At 54.1% G+C, this 16,541-nt stretch overlaps 1 protein-coding gene across 2 annotated transcripts in view; it reads left to right on the forward strand.

The window, feature by feature from the left end:
* The first annotated feature begins 5,143 nt into the window (after positions 1-5,143).
* TRPV4 (transient receptor potential cation channel subfamily V member 4) overlaps positions 5,144-16,541 on the forward strand; it is a 36,740-nt gene continuing 25,342 nt past the window's right edge. For both annotated transcript variants that reach the window (XM_077160070.1, XM_077160071.1), the window contains exon 1: positions 5,144-5,204. The gene's annotated coding sequence lies outside the window, so the exon portion shown is untranslated. The remainder of the gene's footprint in view (positions 5,205-16,541) is intronic.

Below are 16,541 nucleotides of genomic sequence, written 5' to 3' on the forward strand. Positions count from 1 at the left end.
AAATCATGATCACATTGGCTATATCCACAGCTGATTCCATTTGTAATCAGCCAAGGGGAGTGTCTTCTTTAGTGAGTGATGCTTAATCTAATCTCCAGAAGCCTTTTCAGGAAGATTCAGAAGAGACAGGCTCTCTTGCTGCTTTGGCTGGTGAGCCTCTCCTGGGGAGTTCGTCTAGACCCTCCATCAGAATCTTTAGCTTCACAGCCTGCCCTACAGATTTTGGATTCTATGTTCCCACAGTTACATGAGACACTTCTATAAATTTTATATTTATGAATATTTCCTGTTGATTCTGTTTCTCTGAAGAATCCTAATGGATCCATACCCTGACTATTACACTCATGTAACTTACTTGTGCCCTCAGGACCTTCTCTGGCCCTATCTTGTATATACCATTTCCATGTTATGATGGAGTGCTGTTGCACATGTCCAACTTTATGGCTTGGCCAGTAAGACAGCACCCAGCTCATCATAGGAAACTCAGGTCTCATGGTAACTTGGTGGCCATGGTTAAGCGTTCAGTCTCCACTAAGGCCCAGTACCAGGCCAAAAGCTGTTTCTCCAAAGGAGAGTAGTTCTGACCCATGCACTCTGTTCTAGTTTTCTAGCTGCTGGAATGCCACACACCAGAGATGGATTGGCTTTTAACAAAAGGGTATTTATTTTGTTAGTTCTTCAGAGGAAAGGCAGCTAACTTTCCACTGGGGTTCTTTCTTACATGGGAAGGCACAGGATGGTCTCTATTGGCCTTCTCTCCAGGCCTTTGGGTTCCAACAACTTTCCCCAGGGTGATTCCTTTCTGCATCTCCAAAGGCCTGAGCTGAGCTACGAGTGCTGAGATAAGGAATGCTGAGCTGCTTGGGCTGTGCTATGTTTCATTCTCTCATTTAAGCACCAGACAATTAAGTCAAACATCATTCCTTGCAGCAGGCATGCCTCCTAGCCGACTCCAGATGTAACGAGCAACAGATGAGGTTCACATACCATTGGCCCATGTTCACAGCAACAGAACTAGGTGCCGTCACCTGGCTAAGTTGACAACTGAATCTAACTACCACACACTCCAAAACAAACAAACAAAAACATTCCACAAATAGGGCTGCAATAATGCGATATTCACATGGAAAAATAATGAAATGTGACCACCATCACACAGCATACAAAAAAAGGGGGGAAAAGAAAGGGAGAGTAGCTATATGCAGAGCATGGCAGGGCTGAGCTCCCAAATCCCGAGGGCCTGTATTGTGGTTCTCCTGTAGAGGCTGCCAAAGGCTCCAGACAGCATCTCTATTTGCGACACTTCCAACACCATTGGAGCTGCTGGATCATATGGTCCAAGTGGCAGAGCCGCTTGCCTAGCAGCCTGGACCTGTCACAGAGTCTCCTCTTGTTCCAGTCCTCACTCAAAACTAGCTGCCTTTCTGGTCATTTGGTAAATGGGCCAGAGTAGCACACCCAAATGAGGAATATATTTTCTCCAAAATCCAAAGAGACCAACTAGGCATTGTTCCTCTTTTTTGGTCATAGGAGGGGCCAGATGCAGCAACTTATCCTTCACCTTAGCAGGGATATCTCAACATGCCCCACACCACTGGACTCCTAGAAATTTCACTGAGGTGCAAAGCCCCTGTATTTTTGTTGGCTGTATCTCCCATCCCATGACCCACAAATGCCTTACCAATAAGTCTATAGTAGTGCTCTTTCTTGCTCAGTGGGTCCAATCAACATGATGTCATCAATATAATGGACCAGTGTGATGTCTTGTGGGAGGGAGAAATGATCCAGGTCCCTGTAGACAAGATTATGACATAGGCTAGAGAGTTGATACATCCTGAGGTAGGACAGTGAAAGTATATTGCTGACCTTACCAGCTGAAAGCAAACTGTTTCTGGTGGGCCTTACTAACAGCTATTGAGAAAAAAGTGTTTGCCAGATCAATAGCTGCATACCTGGTACCAGGGAATGTACTGATTTCCTCAAGCAATGATACCACATCCAGGACAGCAGCTGCAATTGGAGTTACCACCTGGTTAAGTATATGATAATCCACTGTCATCTTCCAAGATCCATCTCTTTTCTGCACAGGCTAAATAGGAGAGTTGAATGGGGATGTGGGACCCACTGGACTCCTTCGAGTCCTTAAGAGTGGCACTCATCTCAGCAATCCCTCCAGGAATCCTGTATTGTTTTCTGATTCACTATTTGCTCCCTGCGTCCTTCAAATCCTTAAGAGTGGCACTAATCTCAGCAATCCCTCCAGGAATCCCGTATTGTTTTCTGATTTACTATTTGCTAGGTAAGGGCAGTTCTAGTGGCTTCCACTTAGCCTTTCCTACTATAGTAGCCTACGCTCCACAAGTCAGGGAAACAAAGTCTCGATTCTAAGTATGTGTATTTTATTGCTAAGTATGTATATTCCAATTATGCAATCCAGACCTGGGGAAATAACCACAGAATGGGTCTGGGGACCCACTGGACCCACTGTGAGATGGATCTGAGCTGAAACTCCATGGATCACCTGAACTCCATAAGTCCTTACTCTGACTTGTGGGCCGCAGTGATGTTTTGGGTTTCCTGGAATTAATGTCACTTTTGAGCCAGTGTCTAATAATCCCCAAGTACACAGCTGCCCTGGTAAAAGGTCATAGGACTCTTTGCGGAAGGCTCAGAGGAAGATTAACTGTGTAAAATTGTGACAATGTAACAGGATCCTTCCCCAAGGCGACCTGGCCTTCCATTCAAGGGGCTCTGGGTCTGTAAACTGTCTCAAGTCTGGGAATTGATTAAGGATTACGATTCTGTTTTTATAATTCAAGTTAGACTTGTGTTCACTTGACCTAGAACTCTTTTGCTTATACAGATCATCTGCCCCTCTATTTTACTTCTAGGTACCCCATGATCTACTGGCCAGCATCATAGGTCTCTTGGAGTCAGACTATTCTGATAAATGCTTTGAGTCTGATGTCTATTATGGAAGCCACAACCACCTTGTCTTTGGTGATTAAATGCTGCCCATTGGCTTCTGCCTACTCGGGATCCAATCATCCCCATTGTGTTTAAAGATTCCAGCTCAGTGACAGCAGTTCCTACGGTAACATCTGACCTACAGAGAACAGCAACCACAGAGCTCTTTAGAGATGAACACAAATGTGTTCTTCACAGTCCTGCCGGAAAGGGTGTCCTCAGGATATTCCTGGGTGGGTGAGCAGGTCTTCCATAGTAAATCGATTCTAACATTTATCAAGCTCTCTAAATCTTTGGTCACCTCATCTACATTAAACCAGGACAGTTCTGGCATTTGACCTCAGATTATGTTGGCCACCTTTTGGTCCATGTTTTAGCCAATCACCCAAACAAACTGTTAACGCCCTTTTTAACCCCTTGAGCTACAACACTGAATCCTGAATCTTTGCTTGGTGGACCCATATCAATAACTTTAGCCTGACCCAATTTATATTCCTTCTATCATTATCCCACATGCATAATATCCATTCCCATATATATTCCCCTGATTTCTATGTAGATTGGAAAATTCATGCTGTTCTTTTGGAGTATAGCATAACCCTTCATGGGTTTTTCTCTCATTGCTGAAGGCAGTCTCATCAATTGATTGTAGATGCCATCAGCCATAGATGCAATCACCTTACTGATGATTTAAGTCCAGGAAATGTTTTCTCCCAGTAACAATCAGGCCAATGCTTGCTTGGTCAAACGACTGGGTACCATTACCTGGCCAAGTTGACACACAACCCTAACCATCACAGGGTCTCAGTTGCCTAGTCTGTGAAATGGGCGTCAAGAGGGCATTGGGTGTCTAGATGGATGCTGAGGGCTGGTGCCCCTTACCCCTGGCCTTGGTGGGGAGCAAGTCACCGTCTCTGCCATCCACCTCCCTGTAGCCTGAATCATCTTTGTCATTTTCTTTTAATTGAGAAGAGCCTACCTGCAAAAATGGGCTCCAGATTTAGCTCTGTGTGCGCCTCCCACCCCCAGGCCTAGAGGGGATGCTTTCTAGCGGGGAGGCGTGAGGACCCCTCTATTTACATTTCTCTGGGCTTCCAGACAGCTGCCTGTTTCCTCCTAGAAGCTTCCCAGCTTCAGTCTTCAGAAACCGGAGGGAAAGCTTCCTCTGACCTCTTTACCCACTCACTGAGCAGCTTTTGGGGAGGGTATTCTCCTCTCTAAGCGTCAGTATCCCCATCTGAAAAGTGGGCACGGCATTCCCTACCTCTTAGCCTGGTTAGGAGGAACTTTTGGGTAACACTGCCTCCCCCTCCATGCCTCCATCACGTAATTACAGACCCATAGTGAGTGAATTAATTATTAACATTTGTTTCTTCGTCAGTGCACTCACTGGTGGTTTGAACACATCACTTTTTATTCTCTCCAACAATTCTAAAATTCCACTTTCTAGCTGCCTAACCTAAATTGAGAGATATTTCTATTCGCAAGCTAAGGGGAAAGGACCTACCCTACCGTCCTACCAGGGCCGGGTCAGCTCAGCTTGGTCAGAGCAACAAAAACGATACAAAATGCATTTTCCCTGAATGGAAATTCACTGCCTGAATGGAAGTGAGCTGCCCATCCCGCGGAGGTATTCAAGTGGATTCAGCCCTGGGAAAGAAGGCCGGGCTGCATGTTGGGGCTCACTTTCATTCAATTAAAAAAATACCTACCAGCCGCCTGCTCTGTGCCAGGTTCCATGCTAAGTGCTAGGCGGAAAAGTGAAGAAAAGCCCCCACGTATTTAGTCCTGGACTATCACGGTCTGAAACCCAGATGTCTTCCCGCCTTGGACCAGCAGCTACCTGAGCTATCAGACCCCTCTCTGAATGAATTGTCTGTGGAATGAACGAGCCGAGGCACCCACCTTGGTGCCCCTTAGGTGGGGAAACAGGCCCGGGCGGGAAATCAGGAGCCCGAGATCACCCAGCAAGACAGATTCCAAGAAGCGCCTGCACCCCTGCCCAGGGATCACGACCCCCACTCTCCAGGTCAGGCCTCCCCCGTCGCGGGACCTCGGGCGGGCGGGGTGGGAGAGGTGGGTGCGCGGGCCGGCCGTGGGGTGGGTGGGGGCGGGGTGGAGTCGGGGGCGGCGCGCGGCGGCGGGAACCTGAGCCCGGGGAGGAGGGACGCGGGCGGGCGGCCGGGGATTCAGGAAGCGCCGCGCCGCCGGCCGCCCGCGCGCAGCTGGTCCGGGAGGTGAGTGGGGCCGGAGCCCTCGGGGCCGGGGGCCGGGGGCCGGGGGAGGGGGTGCCCAGCCGGGGTGCCCTCGCGCGCCTGGGGTCGTCGCCGCGGTCCCCCGCTGGCTCTGGAGGGTCCGAAAACTCCAAAATCGTGGGGGCGGGGTGGGGGGGTGCGCGCAGTCCAGCCGGTGCTCGCTGCCCCTCTGGGTGCCCTTGGGCCTGGGTCCCACCTCTCTGGGCCTTGGTTTTAGCACCCGTGAAATGGGCGCCAAAGTGGGCCAGAAGTTTGCAGGTCTGGGAGCTGTCCCCCGGGTCCCTGAGATCCCAGCTGGGGAGCCCGGAGGTCAGGAGGCCCGGCAGCCCACTTTGGGGGGTTTGGGAGAGAGCGGTGGGGGACGGCCGCTTTGCCCTCCGCCCTTGGAATAAGTGGGAGGGAATTGGGAGCCGGGATCTTCCAAAGACACTTAACTGAGTCCCAGAGAGTTGGCTCTGCCGGCAAGTGGCATAAAAATCTTTGACCTCCGGCTCCACCCCAAACACCCAGGAAGTTCCCCCGGGCAGGCAGAGACCTCCCATGCTACAGCTTGCCTCGGGATACCAACCACAGACACGTGGATTGAGCTGCCTTCTACCCTACTCCCCCATCCATTCTCTTATCCCCATTTTACAGATGTGTAAATTGAGGCTCAGGCTGGGGATGCTTCCGAATGGGATTGAAACCCAGGAGTGTGGGGCTCCAATGACCTGTCCCTGTGCCAGCTCTGGGGTGCCCGGGAAACGATGGAGGACCCGGCAGCTCTGTTGTTAGTCTGGCTGGGCCTCTAAAACAGGAGGGTGAACCCCTGAAACTCTAAGCAAAATGTCACCTTTGAACTTCTTTCCGGAATGCTAAGAACCACTCAAGGATTTAAGCTTTATCAGCTTTAGCTAGAGGGCATGGGTGGGGGCGGGTAACTGAGCAACTGCCTCGGCAGGAAGGTGAGAGCGGAGAGCGTGGCTTCTTTAGGGATGGTGGGTGCAGCGGTTGGGCCTGGGTCGCATGTGGGTCCCAGGCGTTAAGGGTGGGCACTGTTTGGATCCAAGACCCCTGTCTGCTCCCCAACCCAGTGTGTGACCTTGGGCTGGTCTCTTAGCTGTTTGCGCCTCCCCCGGTCATCTGTAAAAGGGGGGTGCCATGAGGGTCACCCCCAGGCTCAGCCTCTTCCCCAGGGTTGTACGGAAGACAGATGGCCCCTGCGGAGCCCGCAGCCAAGTGCGAGCTGTGCCAGAGGGAGAATGGCTGTTGTTGTGGCCCCAAACATTTTTCTTAATCAAAGGGAATGAGAAAAGGAAATCGGCCTGTTCCAATCCAGTTCTCTAGTTCCCTTGTGTTTGTCTAACAGTGGGAACCAGACTTGCCGGGGGCCCCCTCTTTCCTACCTTTATTGGTAAATTGAGGGGCTCCCAAACAAATAGCAACTGGCCACCGTAGCCCAGGCATGTTTGTCAAACCACAATGGGGTTATTTCCCCAGGATTAGGGAATGGTCAGCTGAGGAAAAAACGTGTAAGGGCCCCTGGCCTGTGCTTCTGTGAAGCTGCCTGGGATTCCTGAAGCAAAACCCAGATGCCTGTGTCGGAGGGGCATGGAGGCTTCTCCCACCTTCCCAGTACCTGTGCCCCCGCCATGTACCCCTTCACCCACAAAACTTTCCTGAACGCCCACCTGCACCAGGCGCTGGCCGGGCACTGGGGCACTGGGGTGATTCTCACCCAGCCAAGCTCCAGCCAGAGGGGATGGGAGAATCCTGTCCTCCACTGCTGACTCCCCTGGACTGCATTTGCCCCTTTGGTTCTCTTCTGCCAACTGTGGTCTCCCGTTGGGCAGCACCCTGACTTGTGGGCAGTTGCCAGGGTGTACACTTATATTAGATGCTCAGTAAACATGGGATGTAGAATGAATAAATGAATGAGTAAGTGAATGGTGGTCCAAATGGCGTCTCTGGAGGATGGGAGAGCAGACTCAGAGGGGATGAAGGAAGGCCTAGTGGTGGAGGTGGTGTTTGAGTTGCACTTTAAGGAATAAAGGCAGAAGTGGGAGAAAGAACATTCTGGGTTATGGGGACTGCAGCAGCCAAGGCTTGCCTGATGGGTGAACCTGAACTGCGTAGAGCAGAGAAATCGGACTCTTGGCCTGGGGTGCGAGCTGTGAGTGGGAAAGGCCAGGGGCTGGGTAGGCAGGCCCAGGGCAGACCCAGGGGCCCCGAAAGTCCAAGCTGAGAGGGCCATGTTTGGCCCCTCCCCCTTATGGGGGAGCTCAGAGGGGGCCAGGCAGGGAGGCCTGTGCGTCTCCAGGCTGAGGAAGGCATCCAGGCAAGAAGAGTGAGGCCCTGGCAGGGGGAGTGGAAGAGGGCAGCCTGAAGGAGATGCAGAGGGGAAGAAATGCACAAGACTTGACCTCCCTCTAGCTGGCACATAGTAGGCGCTCAGGAAATCCCTATTGCAGGGTCTACTGAACGAATGAAATGATTTTAAGAGGGCCTGGCTTTTTTGAGCCCTTCCTTCTGTTCCTGGGCATGTGGGGTCCATGTGGAGTGAGCATCTCTCCCCCTCACAGACCCCTGACCCTGCTGCCTGCCTCAGTTTCCCCATCTTTGACTCTGGGAAAGACTCTCCAGGCCCCCTCACCAAATCATAGAGACCTGGGAAACAGCTCCTTTTCTTATCATAGATAGTGTCTGGGGAGCCAAGAAAACATTTCATGCCAGCTAGGGCTCTGGAATTTTCTGCATCGCCAATTAGGAACAGGAATTCACCCGTTAAAGATTAATTCAGATCTCTTGAGATACCTGTGATCCTGGGCTGATGGCAGCCGCTCTGAACTCTGGTATGAGGCCCTGTTACCTCAGCTAGGCCTGGCATGCATAATTACAATGATAATGTGCATTTATTGAACACCTACTCTGTGCCAGGTGCTGAGCCAAGCACTCCCTCAGCACATTTGGATAAAATTATTATTGTACCTGTTTCCAAGAGGAGAGAGCTGAGGTCCTGTTTGTGTGATTCCAAAATCCATGCCCTTAACTTTTCAAGCTTACCTGTCCCCATTTGTCTGGATTTTCTCCCTCGTACCCACCTGGGCCTCTGGCACTGAAGGCTGTGGGTGGGTTCTGGAACCATGGGGAAGACTTTCTGTGGTCTTAAGAGGACCTGGGCTCATCTTACTGGGCACAAACCCTGGGCCTGCTGCTCCCCCACCAGGGGAGCCTGGAAAAGTCACTGGTCCTCTCTGAGCCTCAGTTTCGTCATCTGTCAAGTGGGATTCTCAGTTCCCAGTTTGCCAGGGCAATCCAGGCACACAGATTGGGCTCCGAAACCCACGTTTTCTTCCTCCTCCAGCCCTGGCTCCCCTGGACTCCCAGCCTGTTCCAGGCATGTTCTCCACCAGCTCATCCCTGGGGCACCTTCTGTCCGCCCATCCGTGCCAGCCAGGTGGGCGGATGGAGGTGGGCGGATAAGTTAGACTTGGCGTTTGGACAAAGGATGATGCTGTTCAACCACAAAATATTTATGGGTATTGACTGAGCACCAGGAACTGTCAACATTTCCAACTCTCATGATTCCATGCTTAAATGCCGCGGCCAGAGCCAGGCTCCTAACAAGCTCCTATTCCTCTGAACTCAGTTTCCTCATCTGTAAAATGGGGCTGGTGGCAGTGCCTGCCTCGTTGGGTGGTTGTCAGGATTGGGGTAATAATGCACATAAAGGGCTGGGCATTGTCTCCAGCACAACATTGACTGTTTATTTTATAATCAATGTTTGTGGCCTGATGTTTTTACTGTGACAATGTCACAGCCTCACCTTATGGGAGGTGAGCAGGGCAGGAATGCTGAATCCCATTTTGCAGGTGAGGAAACCAAGGCTCAGAAAGGGAAGCAGTTTACCCGGGGATGGTCAGCTTAGTGCATGGCAGAGCTGGGCCTGGAAGCCAGATCCGAGAGACTCTGAGTTCAGTGCTTCATCCACTGGGTCAGGGGGCCATAGGGCCGGGCGTTTGTGAGTCCTCAGGAGCCTGTCCTTTTGGTCTAGACTAAGAATGGGATCCCTGCAAAGCCCGGTGACTGGCTCAGCTTCCTGCCTGGAAAGCCACCTTGGCCTTGCTCCTCCTGGAGTCTGACCCACCACGATTCACATCCCAGCTCTGCCACTCAGGGCTGTGTGACCTCAGGAAGTGGCTTGGCCTCTCTGTTCGTGGGGTTACCTTCTAGGATTTGCTGGAGTCACAGCTTTGCCAGCTTGAGGGGGATTCGGATTATTCCACTGCCATGCCTACCCTGGGCTGGAATCCTTTATCTTTGGGTACACTTAGGTCCCATGAGCTGACCCCCTGACCAGGCAGCAATGAGGAAGGGAGGCCAGACCTTCGGTTTCACTGTGACTCCAGCTTTCTTCCTGCCTCTGAGCTACCTTCCTGGCCCCCAGCTTCCCCTTCCTGCCGCGAGTCCTGGCCAGTAGCTGTGTGTCCCCAAGGAGGTCACCCCACCTCTCTGAGCACATTTCTTCATCGTTGAGGGAGGATCACATGAGATCATGCCAGGCACACAAGAAGCCCTCCACAGCCACTCGCAGGTCTGCTTTCAGTGAGTCAGGGGGCTGGGAAGTCCAGAGAAGGAGGTGGGAGCACGGGGGTAGACAGGCGGGCCATTGACCAAACGGCAGTGCTCTTGTTTTCCTTTGCGTGGTGAGTAACGGCCACCTCCACAGAGGGCCTTCAGTCCTGCCCAGGGCCTGTCTTTCCCCGAGGGTGGGGTGGCCTGGGTTCCACCCCGCCGACCTGGAGGCCTGACTGCTTTCTGGGACAGTTCCCTGTGTGTGTGTGCGTGTGCGTGTGTGTGTGCGTGTGCATGTGTGTGTGTGTGTGTGTGTATGAATCTCCAAGACGTGCCCCAGGTGGTCTATGGGCTCTGGGAGACTCCAGTGACCAGAGAAGGGACCCACTTGCCTCAGGAGGGACCCGCCAGCCTGGTACATTGCTGTGCGCCCTTGGCACAGAGGAGGGCCTCGGGAATACCTGCAGGCTGAGGGAAGGAAGGAAGGAAAGAATGAGTGATTGAACAGACCAACCGGGAAGGCAGGGGCATTGGAGGGGCCTGGCTACTTCAACGTGGACTCCAGCTCTGTCCCTGCTTTGACCTTGCGGAGCCTCAGTTTCTCCATCTGCAAAATGGGCTCATGGTAGCTGCCTCCTTCAAAGCAGGGGGTTGGAGGTGTTAGATGTCTTAACTCAGAGAGCCCTGCACGTAGTAGGTGCTCGGTGCTCAGTAAATAATCTGGTGGAGGATGGGCGGGAGGAAGCTAGCCAGGTAATGTGTTAGTCAGGTAGAGGTTCAGCTTTGGAGACCTGGCTGCCTGGGACAGAGTGACTATATTTGCCTTTGATTTCTTTCATCTGTAGGGATGAGTTTGTTCATTCGCTCATTCATTCATTCATTCAGCAGATGTATCTTGAGCAGCTACTATGTGCCAGGCCCTGGCCTTGGTATTGGAGACTGAGCAGTGACGGGAATAGCAGAGCTTGCATGCGAGTTTCCTCCAGGCCTGTGCAGGGCTTTGGGGCTGCACTTAGAAGGCACCGACACCTGCAAGGGCTGGGCAGCCCAGCGATGGGCACAGCAATTAGCCTCAGTCTGTTCATCTGTGAAATGGGGATAGCAATGAGGCCCCGGGCAGGAGATAATATGTGCGGGTGCTCAGCCCCGGGCATATTATACTGAGCGCTCAGTATACTCACCCGAGAGTGGAGTTAATAGCACCTAACCTCTCGAGTCATCATTTGGATGCAGTCAGTGGGAGGCACAGCGTGTCACGCACCGGTGTTGCCTGCTGTTGGCGTAGGCTGGGGGTGAGGCAGGCGGGGACAGAGAGGATTTCCAACTGGTTTTCTGCTGCTTTGGGCTCCCTTGGTAGCCCATTCCTTCCTCGGGTGTCTGCTCTGTCCTCGGAGTTGGGGGCCTCGGGACTTCTGCGTGTTGGGGATGGGATGGGTGGGACGTCCTGTCCTCTCCGGGCCTCAGTCTCCCAGCTGGGGAATCAGGCACTCACTGTCCTGAGCCCCTGCCACGGCTGGCGAGAGCTGGGGGAAGTGAGAACACCCTACCTGAAGGCGGAGTCTGCCCACTGGGTCCCGAGCCCTGGCTGTGAAGCCAGAGAATCTGGGAGCCTGGGTTCCAGCTGCTTCTGCCCTGACCTCGACCCTTACCCCCCACCCCACCCCACCCCGTAAATTCAGGGACTGTCAACAGTAGTAATCAAACAGCTGCCGTTTATTGAGCGCCTGCTATGTGGCAAGCACTGTCCCTGACTTCTTGAATGACCTCATTTAATCCCTGCAACAGCCCGGTGGGACTGGAGTTGTTGTTTTATTTTTTAATCATGTGCAGTATAATGAATACTTACAAAGCGAGTTCAGGGAGAACATACCCCAGGTGGAGATAGCTATTTCTCCCACTTTGCAGATAGGGAAACTGAGGCCCAGAGAGGGGAGGCGAGTGGCAGGTGGGGAGCAGAACATAGGTCGGGCAATTCTGAGACTCCGACGGCCTCGCTCGGGCTCTCTGTGGTTGTGACTATCCCCCAGGAGTGGGGGCTGGGCCAGGGAGAAGGGGTGAGGCCTCCCCCTCCTGGGGCTGTGCTCTGAGAGGCTCGAAGCAAGGCAAGAGGGACCTGGAGGTCCCTGGGGAGGGACTTCGCGTCCTGAGTCCCTACCAGGTGCCAGCCCCGGCGCTAAACCGTTATGTGCGTCCGATCCTCATGCCATTCCCAGTGAGGGATGAGGAAGCTGGGGTTCAGAGAGGGAATGCAATGTGTCCGAGATCACAGAGCAGTGGAGGGTTTAGTGGAGTATCATTTCAGAGCCCGTGCACTCCACCTTTTAAAGTGGACCGATCTGTGGCACTTAGTACATTCCCAAAGCTGTGCCTCACTGCCACTACCTAATTCCAGAACATTCCCAGCACCCCAGAAAGAAACCCAGCACTCCTTAGCTGTCACTCCCCTCCCCCCAGCCCCTGGACCGCACTCAGCTGCTTTCTCTCTCTTTGGATTTGCCTGTCCTGCACATTTTATATAAATGCCCCACCCCTCCCCCTGAGGACCAGGGACCCTTGGAGATGAACGGGGGTCCCCGTGAAGGCTGGGAGGGGGGCTCTGCTTCGCCTTCAGCCTCTTTCCAGCCAGGAGCTTGCTGAACAAGCACGAGGCTGCCACGGCCACGCTGGCCTTGCCCCTTGCCAGGCCCGGTGAATCACCCCAGCCTTGCCCCACCTGGGTGGGGTGAGCAGGAAGGGGCACCCTCCCGAGTAGGGGGACCCAGCAGGACACTGGAACTCTGTCTGCACAGGACAGGCGGCCTCTGTGCGGCAAACAGGAAGCGGGTTGGGCCGAGACCTGCTGGATAAATAAAGGCCAGTTGGGGAAGGTGCCCGGTGTGGCGTGATGCCTCCACTGCCGCCCGCCCGGGAGGCCCAGCCTTGCACGCCTGCCTCTCCCCAGAGCCCGGGAGCCGCGGGCAGCCTGGCAGGCAGCAGGCATCGCCTGGCCAGGGCCTGAGCTCCCCATGGTGGCTGCCAGAGTCCCCCTCCTAGGCTCTGGCCTCCTGGCGGTCACGCCTCCCTGCTCTGTCCGTCTGCTCTGCCCTTCCCTAATACTAATAATGGAATAAATATTCTGATGGTGATGATGACCCCAGCTGTCCTTTACTGAGCGTGTGCCAGGTGCTGGGCTCTGGGCTTTGCATGCATTAATCTCATTTTAACCTCACACCAGCCCCCCGGTGTAGAGTCCGCAATGGTCATTGCTCCTTTAAGGGAAACCGAAGCCTCTGGAGGCCGGACACCTGCCCGGGGTCAGGGAGCTGGCAGATCGGCAGAGCTGGGCTCTGAACCTCAGGCAGCCTGGCTCCAGGGCCTGTGAGGCTCCCCACCCCCCCCAAACCCTGCACCACTCTCCTCCCACCCCACCATCTGCCCTGCCCTTTGACCCCTGGTCCCATGAGCAGTAAAGGACTCAGAGCCGCGCAGGCATGGGCTGTACTCCCACCTCCCCCCCTCTCCTGAGCCCAGCCGCAGTGGTGAGTGGTGGCTCTCTGACCCTCAGTTTCCTCACTTGTTGTTTTCTCTTTGGCATCAGCAAGCCTCAGGGTCCCCCTCTTCCTATTTCCTCCTCTACCCACACCGTCCCCTCCGAAGGCTGGTCTGGGATGACAGGCTCATAGTTGTATTTATTAGACGATGACACAATGGCCAGGGGACCCCAGGATGGGGGACGAGCAAGTACACTGGGCCCCTCTGGGAGCCCGGGCACCTGGTCCCTGCTCCGTCTGCCCCCTACACACCTTCCCACCCACCCTCCCATCCACTTTCCTACACATTCATCCTCCCTTCAACCCACCCAGTTTTTCTTCCTTCCTGCCTTGCTTCTCCTGGTGCCTCAGGCCTCACCATTCCCCAGTGACCTCTGCACTCCCTCCCCCCCCCCCCCCCACTCCACACCTCTGTCTTCTCCATGCCTCGGCGGAATCAGCGCTCCTTTTCCCAGCCCCTACCCGGAACCCCAGAGGTCTTCAGGCCTTACACGTTAAAAACAAACAAATATATATTGATGTCCCATCGTGGCTTGGCACAATGCTAAGTGCTGGGGAGACGGTGGGCACAGAATGGACCCTACCTCCTGGAGCTAAAATTCTAGCTAGGAAAGAGAGGAGGGGAATAAGATAATCATGTAAGTAAATGTTGGAGCTCAAAGAGGAGCTGTGCTGAAAAGGTTGGGACCTGAGTGAACTATGAGGGGGCCCAGTTTAGATGGGAGAACCCAGGAAGGCTTCTCGGAGGAAGTGGCATTTGGAACAAGACCTGAAGAATGAGGAGCAGCCGGCCCGTGAAGGAAGGACGTTCCAGGCAGAGAGGGAAGAGCTCCCGCCAGAGCCCAAGGGGGAGAGCCCATCTGCATCTCCCCTAGACCGTGAGCTTCCTGAGGGCAGTGTGTGTAGTGGGGTCCCACCTCCAGGCTTCTCCAGCACCCTGCCAACAGGTGGCTTCAACAGACAGAGGCCAGGCAGGAGAGGACCAGCTCCCGGGGATTCTGCCCCTGGGGTGGAGTGGCCTCTGCATGCCCAAACTTGCCCCCAGATTTAAGCAGCTTTGCTTGCTCACGTAATCAGGAGGATGGGATTTGACAAACAGGGCGCCAGGGTTTCCATGAGATCAGGCCAGGTCACAGGTAACTGTGAGCATGGGCTTTTCCTCCACCCTCCACTCAGGGGCGGGGGCAGGAGCAGGGCACCGCCGGCCCCCGTTGGATCCGGAGTTCTCAGAAAGAAGACACCTGTTCCCTTAGTCTTGCAATCTGTTCACCGAGGGCCTACTATGTGCCACACACTTCTTGACTCATGAGGTTCTCACAGGAACCTTATCCGGACCCCTCATTGACAGGAAGGAAAGGGAGGCTCAGAGAGGCTCAGATGCTTGCCCAAGCTCGCCCAGCTGGTGAGTGGAGGTCACGCTCTTTCCATGCCCCACAACCTCCCCTCCGGGCAGGGGGCAAAGCCTGAGGCCGCTGTCCAGGGCAGGAAGGAAGCCTTGGGGACCCCTGCTCGGCCCTGCTCGTAACCCCTGCCACCCCTTAACTCTGCCACTCTGAGCTCTTCTTTGGTCTGTGCAGCTGTTAACACTACCGGATAACAACTCTGCTTCGTGGTGGGTCTCGTGGCTTACTGTCACCCCCCAGCCTCCCCAAAATGCCGGCCTCGAGAGGGAGGGGTTTCTTTCTGTTCTGTCCACGCCTGGCACATAATAGGTGCTCAGTAAAGAACAGTTAAGGGTTTCCCGTCCTTGCTCCTTGGACGGTGAGATTCAGATGCCCCACCCCCAATCCTGCCACAGCCACCTCTGCAGAGAGACGAAAAGGGGTTCCCAAAAGGGTTTGGATACTTAAAGCAAAACTGCTGCTTTTCGATGAACGCGGTCGGGGAGATGTTGACATGTGGGGGTATCCCCACGGACTCTGACGTGTGACACCCCGATCACGCCCCACTCTGCGTGCCTGGAGCCAACTGGGTGCCCCCGCGGGGGGCGGACACACGCGCACACACACACGCGTGGCATTCCCATGCAGAGAGGGCACACGCAGATCCCTTCCCGCCGGCCTCACTGGTTTGGAATGTGTAATAACAACCTCCGGGGCAAGTGGGAGCTGGGAGTGCATGCTTCCGGACCGCAGAGAACAGGGCAGCGTTTGGGGAGGAAATTGCCACAGGGTAGCAGAGCCGGCCTCATGCATGCGTGTGTGCGTGTATGCACACTCCTGGGTGGTGTGGTGTGGAAGGATCCCTGGCTTAGGAGTTCGGAGGCCTTGCTCAATATCACTCACTGGGGAGCTTGCGGCAGGCACTTCTCCCGGAGCCTCTGTCTCCCCAGCTGTAAAATGTGAGCAGCCCCGCTGCCTTGCTCACCAGCCTTCTGGGAATTTAAGGACACAGGGCCTGGGTGGGGCTTGGTGGATTTTAACTTGAGCTATAAGTGCAGGCTGTGGCATTACAGGGTGTATGTGTGTGTGGGGGGGGGGGACAGGAAATTGGGACCAGATGAGGAGGAGGAGGATGAAATATGACAAGAACCAGCATAGAGCAAGTGCTAGTTAAATGCCCAAGAGGCACCCGATTTACGCGGCAGCCCTATGAGGTAAGAGCCAGTTGTTATTATCCCCATTTTACAGGTAGAAAAATTAAGTCTCAGAGAGACTACATTAAGGCTCCCAGGGTTGTGAGGTTTGAAGGATACTATAAGGCCCTCCCTGGTGCCTGGCATCCTGTGCTCAGGAAATGGACAGATTAGGTTAGCCTGGGGCCTGCATCTTTAACCTGCTGTGTGACCTCAGGCAAGACACTTAACTTCTCTGAGCCTCAGATTTCTCATTTGTACAACAAATCCTGCCCCTCTAGGGCAAGATTTATCAACTCAGCGTGTGTTGTGCTGGATAATTCTTTGAGCAAGGGGGTGTCCTGGGCATTGTAGCCTGGATGCCAATAGTCCCCCTCCCCCCCCCCCCAAGCTGTGAAAACCCACACGTCCCCACAGCAGTCAGGACCAGAGTCTAGAGAGGATTAGATGCAAATGGATGTGCAAAGCACCTAGGCCAGGGCTTGGCAAGTGAGCGCTACATAATTACAACAATGATGATGGTGATGATTAAAAAATTATTATTATTTCATAATAATTACAGGGCAAGTAATCATCTCTCTGTGACTTGCCCGAGGCTGCACAGCAGCCAGTGGGTGGCCGAGAGGAGATTTGAACCTGAGGCTGGCCAGCTCCAAAGTC

This window comes from Tamandua tetradactyla, chromosome 5 (genome assembly GCF_023851605.1).
Source record: "Tamandua tetradactyla isolate mTamTet1 chromosome 5, mTamTet1.pri, whole genome shotgun sequence".
Classification (NCBI taxonomy): Eukaryota; Metazoa; Chordata; class Mammalia; order Pilosa; family Myrmecophagidae; genus Tamandua; species Tamandua tetradactyla.